The 6874-nt window shown below is 47.1% G+C and overlaps 1 pseudogene; it reads right to left on the bottom strand.

Annotated features, from left to right (window-relative positions):
- Window positions 1-221: 221 nt before the first annotated feature.
- On the bottom strand, window positions 222-1248 carry LOC136361978 (tetraspanin-7 pseudogene; annotated as a pseudogene).
- Window positions 1249-6874: the final 5626 nt, after the last annotated feature.

Here is a 6874-nt window from a genome sequence, read left to right as displayed (position 1 = left end):
CAGTGCCAGCACGGCTGTCTGGGTGCCCCTGGACCACGCCTGCCCCTCATGCACCCCAGCAGTTTTCCAGCAGCGTCATTTTCCAGCCTCAGAAGAATACTCACATGGTGAAATGTCAAGAGACATCTCTCTCTTGCTCTCTCAGACCCTCTCCTCTTTCCTGGTCCACAATTCGGTGCATTGGTGTTTACATTACCCGGAAAACCGGTCAGCCTTGTCTCAGACAGTGATGTCTGTCCGTGCTGCCACCACTGCCTGCAGAAGTGGTCCAGAAGCTCCAGTGGGGACCTGCTGCCCCGCAGGACACATGGCCAGGCCGGCAGGCACCTTCCCAGCACTTTTCCTTCTGAAGGACTTGAGACGCTCATAGGGCACCTAACACATTCCTCCAGAGGAATGGAGCCTGGAGGACGATGCTCAAGCGGAAATGGTGAATATGAAGGAAGGGTTTTCCCAGCGGGATGCACTGAGTTACGTGGGAAAGAAGTTCTGTGGGAGCTGGAGGAGACAAGGGGCAGGAGCGGGGGGATCTCAGCGAGCGGTGGTGATGCCCAGCAGGCGCGCAGGGACGCGGGCAGCCAGCAGGCAGGCCAGCACGATACCGACGAGCTGCAGCAGCGCCAGCCCCAGGGCAGCGGTGGCAACGTAAAACATGTTGCCGCCGACGAAGGCGGCCGCCCTGCCGAAGCAGCCGTCGCGGTGCAGCCCGAGCGGGTCGGGCGGGCTGCGCTGGCAGCCGCGGCGGGTCCGGCAGCAGCTGAGGGGCACCGAGCCGTTCTGCTCCAGCCCCCAGGGCGAGCGCGGCCAGTCGCGGTAGCTCTGCACCCCGCAGCAGGACAGGGCGCGCTGCAGCGCGTCCAGGGCGTCCGCCGCCGCGTCGTCCTCCCCGTAAGCCAGCAGCGCCCGGCGCAGCCCCTCCTGGAAGCCGCGCTCCAGGCTCTGGCGGTACAGCAGCGCCGACAGCCCTGCCGCCAGCCCGGCCGCCAGCACGGCCGCCAGGAAGGCGCTGTAGGCGCGCAGCAGCCCCCGGTGCTCCGTAGCGGCGCCGAAGCATCCCAGGAAGCCCCAGATGATGACGGCGAGGCCGGTGGCCAGCAGGATGGCGGGGGCGCTGGGGTAGCCGCTGGCAGACAGCGCCAAGTAACTGCCCAGAGACACCCTGGCCCAGAGGCCGATGATGAGCATGGTCAGCCCCGCCGCCCAGAAGACGAAGCTGAAGGCCATGAGGGACAGCTTGAGCAGGGTCATGGCGCCCTGGGGCCCTGCTGTCGCCGGGAGGGCGGTGGCGGTCACGGTGAGGGCCTCCCGCCCCGGGCGGTGCGGGGCACGGGAGCCTCGGCGGGGCTCGAGGTGCGGGCGGGACCCGCCGGTTCCCCGAGCAGCCGTCGGTGCCGGGGCAGTGTCACCACAGCAGCCGTCGGTGCCGAGGCAGTGTCACCACAGCAGCCGTCGGTGCGGACCCGGTGCAGTGTCACCACAGCAGTCGTCGGTGCCGGGGCAGTGTCAGCACAGCAGCCGTCGGTGCGGGCCCGGTGCAGTGTCACCACAGCTGCCGGAGCCGCTCCTCCGCCCCGTCCCCTTTTTGAGGGCGCGGCCCGGGGCGGGCCGTGGGCTCTCGGGGCTCGGCGCCGGGGACGAGCCGCCCACAGCGAGCGGCTGCCGGCCCCGGGCTCCCCTCTCCTGTCCCCGGGCTCCCCTCTCGTGTCCCCGGGCTCTCCTCTCGTGTCCCCGGGCTCCCCTCTCGTGTCCCCGGGTCCCCTCTCGTGTCCCCGGCCTCCCCTCTCGTGTCCCCGGGCTCCCCTCTCGTCCCCCTGGGTGCCACTGGCGGCTGCCTCTGCCCGCTGCGCTGCGCACCCTCGGGCGAAAATGTCCTGCAAGAGGAAAACTCGATATTAACTTTTAATGGCATATGCTGCAGCCCAGGTTTACCCTGGGCAAGGGACTAATAGGAGTAATACTGTTAGGAGTTATACTATTAGGAGTAATACTATTAGGAGTAATACTTAAACAACACACAGATAACCCACAGGAAGCATAATGAGAGGTTTTGGCTTTCTTTCTTTTACTGCGTCAAGCTGTGCTATTAGGACATGCTTTGTCGAAATAAGCACGAATCTGTACCTGAATATTAACTAGCTGCACGTTCAGACAGTCACTCAGTTTAGATTTTCCCAGCTGGAAACTATTTTCAGTGTGGCCTGACCCTGTTAAATATTCATTGATTTAGCCCATGATAACAGAGCCGCTGAGAAGACCTTAACCACACCGAGGTACTCTTATATAACTCGTGCCCCAGGAAGTTCCAAGAAGAGATTCCATCATCAATGTCGTCTCATTGCAAAAGGGCAGAAGATAAGTTACTCCTACAAGTCAGGTTAAAAAAAAAAAAAATTCGTAGGGAACTGTAAATGAGACAGTGTCTCAGTCAGAGGTAGAATTAGCATCTCCAGGCTTTGGTTTATGTGTGGAACTGTCACACCAAAGAAATAGGTCAGAGTACCCTGTGGCTCACTTCTTTATCAAACCCTTTTGGAACTGAATTCTGAGGTTTCATTGTGTTTCAGGGATAACATTTTCTTGATTTCTTTCTGTTACAGGTTTAGGGAGGGAAAGGAGGTGCTTCCTGTGCTACATTTTAATGCACAGGTTTAAAGTACAACCAGAAACCCATAATTGTCAAACCATTAATATAGCATAATCATAACTGAAGCACCACTTCTTCTTTATTAAAGGCCTTGACAATTTCATTTGCAGGAGGATGCTATCATTCCTGCATTTTGCAGATTCTCTTCTTTTGCCAGTTTACAAGTTTAAGCTCTTTATCATTTTCTTGAGAGATCATGTCTGAGCTAGTTTGATTCTCAGATCTCTGATGATTCCCAGATCTTTATGTCAAGATGTTTTAGGAATGATGATGTCCATGCTCTAGAAGTACTCCTCAGGACATTGCATCATATTACTCATTTTAATTCTATATTACTCATTTTAGCACTAAACCATATGACTAATATTCACAGAGAAGAACAAAAGCCCACAGCAAAGACAAACCAAAGGGCTGCAGGTGTGGAATTTTACAGTCAAAAGCTAAAAGACAATGATTTTCATGGTTTTCACACCTAAATGGACAGTCACTGTTGGGACCTGACAGTCACATTCCTGAAGCTATGTTTTTTTCAAAGCAGTGAGTCTCTGCTGGCCAGGCATCTGTCAGCCATGCAGGGAAAAGCCCTTGCTGTCCTTAGAAAGGGTTGATCATTGCTGTGTTGCAATCTTCCAACCACCTGCTTTCTCTCTTAGGATTTTGCACCGTTTCATACAGTGTTTTTTTTCTTTTTGATTCCTTGAAGTGCTAACTAGCTACATGTCAACTACCAGCTGCTGGTTTGCCCCCCTTATCTCACATGTCTCTGTGGACTTGCTCACAAAGGAGAATTTTTTTCTGAAGATTCTCAGATGTATCAGAACTAGGTCTTGGATCACAAACAGCTGAAACCCACAGAAGGGCTGGAGTTAGGCAGCACTGATGAGGGGCTGCAGACCCTTTTCACAGGTCAAACCTATGAATGTTCTTTCTGAACACTGTCTCAGGTTCAACAGGCTTCAACACCAATAAAGAACACCAGTCAGTCGGATTTTCTGTTACCTTTGCCCTTCCTTGCAGTGAAAGCAGACAGGCAAAACAGCTTTAGAACAGGCTAAGAACATACCTTGGGAAGCATTATATCTGGTAGGAGCTGTCAAAATATAGGGCATATGGGCAGATCTGCTGCCATCCAGGTTGCTTTAACATGTACCAGAAATAAATAATAGTGCTAGAGCTACAGAAATCCAGATCTCCAAAAATGATCTGTCAGTTGTGGTTGTGAAGCATTTGACACAAAATTATAATGGGTTCACAAAATAATTATTGATTTCATTGGCAATTATGTGCTGAAATTCCTCCAAAAAATCATGTTAAGCATTCAGTGTTGAAAGATGCCAGATGATAATAACATTTGTGCTTTTTTTATCCAGGGTGAAATGAGTATACAGGGCCAAATTCTGTCCATTCTCATAATCCATGCCCCTGGAACCGTTTGGGTAAGTAAAGGAGGGGTTGCATTGGTCTCCTTGAGTGTAGGTGAAGTCATAAATGATGAAACAGCTTCAGTGTCTGAAAAATAAACTTACTGGAATAGCTTGATTTTTCAGACATTGGCCAAATCATAAATTATGTTTACATCTTAGTAAGAAAACTGTGAAAGAATCTCATGAAATCATACAAGTGAATACATTTTTATGATGTTACATGTGACATGTGGCCTGAGAATCTGATGAAAGAGAAGCAATATTCCATTCCATGTTGTTTTGGAAAGCAGTGTTGTGGAAATACCATAAGAAGGGAGGATCAGATGTGCCTGACCCACTAAGTCAGAGAACAGATACCTATTATCAAAGAGGGGTTCCAAATAGGGGCAGGAAATACACTGAGATTGACCCTGGAAAATGCAAACTAATATATCCTAGAGAAAACTGGTGCTTACTGACAGCAAGAAGCTGCCTGCCAAACCCTGCATCTGAAGGACATGTGGGTGATGGGAGACACTTAATTAGGCAGCAATTTGCAATACTATTTGGCAAGGAACAGCAGTCTGCTTGAAGCATGAATTTTCCTCTTCCCTGTTGCATTTCTCTGGGGAATGGTTTTTCCCCAGGACTCCTGGAGCCTGTAACTGCGGGGTTTGTTTCACTTCCCTTACTGTTTTGGTTTGGTAATACCTTAAGTGTTACATCTCCTTCCTGGCAGATGCATGGTGATTTTAATTTAATGTGATCATCTCAAATTTCTATGGGTTTTTTTTTTTTGTAGAGTTTACACTTGAAATTCTGAAGTGACTGTTTCCCATCACTCTGTAAACAGAGGGAAAAACAATGCAGGGATTCTTCATGGCTTTTCAAGGAAACTGAGCCTTTTTGTAGTTCTTAGTTCATTACTATTTAAGGTATCTCTGGCTAGAAGAACGAGTGGCAGCACTGGCTCAGAGAGCAAGATCAGGTAGTTAGAAGCTCTACCACAAAAATACGGGTAACAAGAGTATCTTAAAGTATTGGTTTAATGTGCTCAAGTGTATTTTCCTTAGACACCTGAATGAGATTTTCATGTCATGATTTGCAGAGAGGAACTATAGCTGCTAAAGTACCTGCATTTATTTACCTTGGGGAAAAATAGAAGTCTAATGATGGCACCATAGTGTTTTGCTGGTGTTACACCAGTGTACCTTTGATGTTCTAACTATCTGTTATTGGTAGTTTATTGTCTGGCAATATGCTTGAGAGTTACACCCATGGACAAGATGCCTACTGGGTGGGATCCCTGTAAATACAAAACAAAAGTGTCTCCCATGGTAAAGTCTGATATTGCAATGCGTTGTCACATTGAGTCATTTCTTACACCATAAATTCAAGTCCATTGAGTTCCATAGAACTGTTCATAGGAAAAAGCAAGTTTTCAGCATAAGTTATCTAATTCCAATTGAAATTACTTTAATGTAAAACTAAAAGTTAACTTTATTTTAAATGGAATCAGATAAAACAAAACTCATAGTTTTACAGACTTTCAGGGCTGTGCAGCATGGGTATAATGCAAGCCCGGGTTGAATGGGAGAAGATGAACTTGGAGACAAAGAATTTCCCTTTAACCTTTCCATTCATTCTGGCAAGGAAATGTGTCAACATTTCATAACAGAACTCACTTCCATTTGCAGGTCCCTTCAGGGAAAATGAATAAATTATGAAACACCACATATTATTTGCCCCGTTGTCACAAACCCTTGGCCCAAGAGGAAATATTGGATAAGCTGCTTGTGCTCTATCAGCAGACTGAGGGATGCAGCCTGGGCAGAGCAGAGAAGCACCAAGGTGGGGTTCCTACCAGCTTACACAGCTGAGCAGATGTCTCCTCCTGCAGCAGCTATGATCCTAGGGAAGAACTCAGCCTACTGATCCCTGGAATGTACTAAGGTACTCCAACAACAGTACTAGCATGAGTGCTGGTTTGTTTTTTTTTTTCACAGCAAGTTTATTTTAGGAACTCAAGTGTATAATCTCTGCTGTGTATCAGTTACTTTGCTATTAATAGCAATGAGCAGAGATGCTTTGAATTAATGATTTACTTCTAATGTGTTTTTTAACCTTAAAATAAAACACGAAGTTTAATTTTAGCTGTACCTTCACCGTAACTAGAGGAAAATATGATCCATGCCTTGAGCAAGTCTCTCAAGGCAAAATTTAATGCACTTTCCATTTACCCTACAGAAAATTATTATATGCTGGACATCAGATGTATTTCAACACTAGTATATCCAAATAACATGCAGGCTAGGTTGGTGGAAACTTGTCAAAATACCATGTCAAAGGAATTAAAAAAAAAAAAAAAAAAAGAAGTAGATCTTTAAATTTTTCTTTTCAAGGAGCAATGGGAGAATAAGATATGATTAAATATTGCCAAATTTTACACTTGATTTTAAAATATTTGAACATATTTCTACTAACTCTCTGTTTCCACTTGTTGTATTAGGAGCTGGGGGTATTAAGCATTTCACATATGGGATCTGTGTCATGGGCATATTGACAGCTGTTCAGTGTACCTGGCAAGTCATCATTCATCTAACACTTACCTACACTTATCAATACAGGTTTCCACATAAGAGATTTCCAAGGTCTGCAGTAACAAAAATCTCTTCCACTTTTCACTTGGTTGTGCTGGGTTTGAAAGTTAATGACCTTATTTCTTTATAGCCTCTTTTCTTTTCCTGTCTTATCTTAAACAAATGCCATGATATGATTTCTGGAGTGACCAATGCAAAAGAGAGTAAATTAGGGAGTCACATTGCAT

Source organism: Sylvia atricapilla, chromosome 5, assembly GCF_009819655.1.
Source record: "Sylvia atricapilla isolate bSylAtr1 chromosome 5, bSylAtr1.pri, whole genome shotgun sequence".
NCBI lineage: Eukaryota > Metazoa > Chordata > Aves > Passeriformes > Sylviidae > Sylvia > Sylvia atricapilla.
Note: the sequence above shows the minus strand (reverse complement) of the source record. Positions and strands in the feature narration are given on the sequence as shown.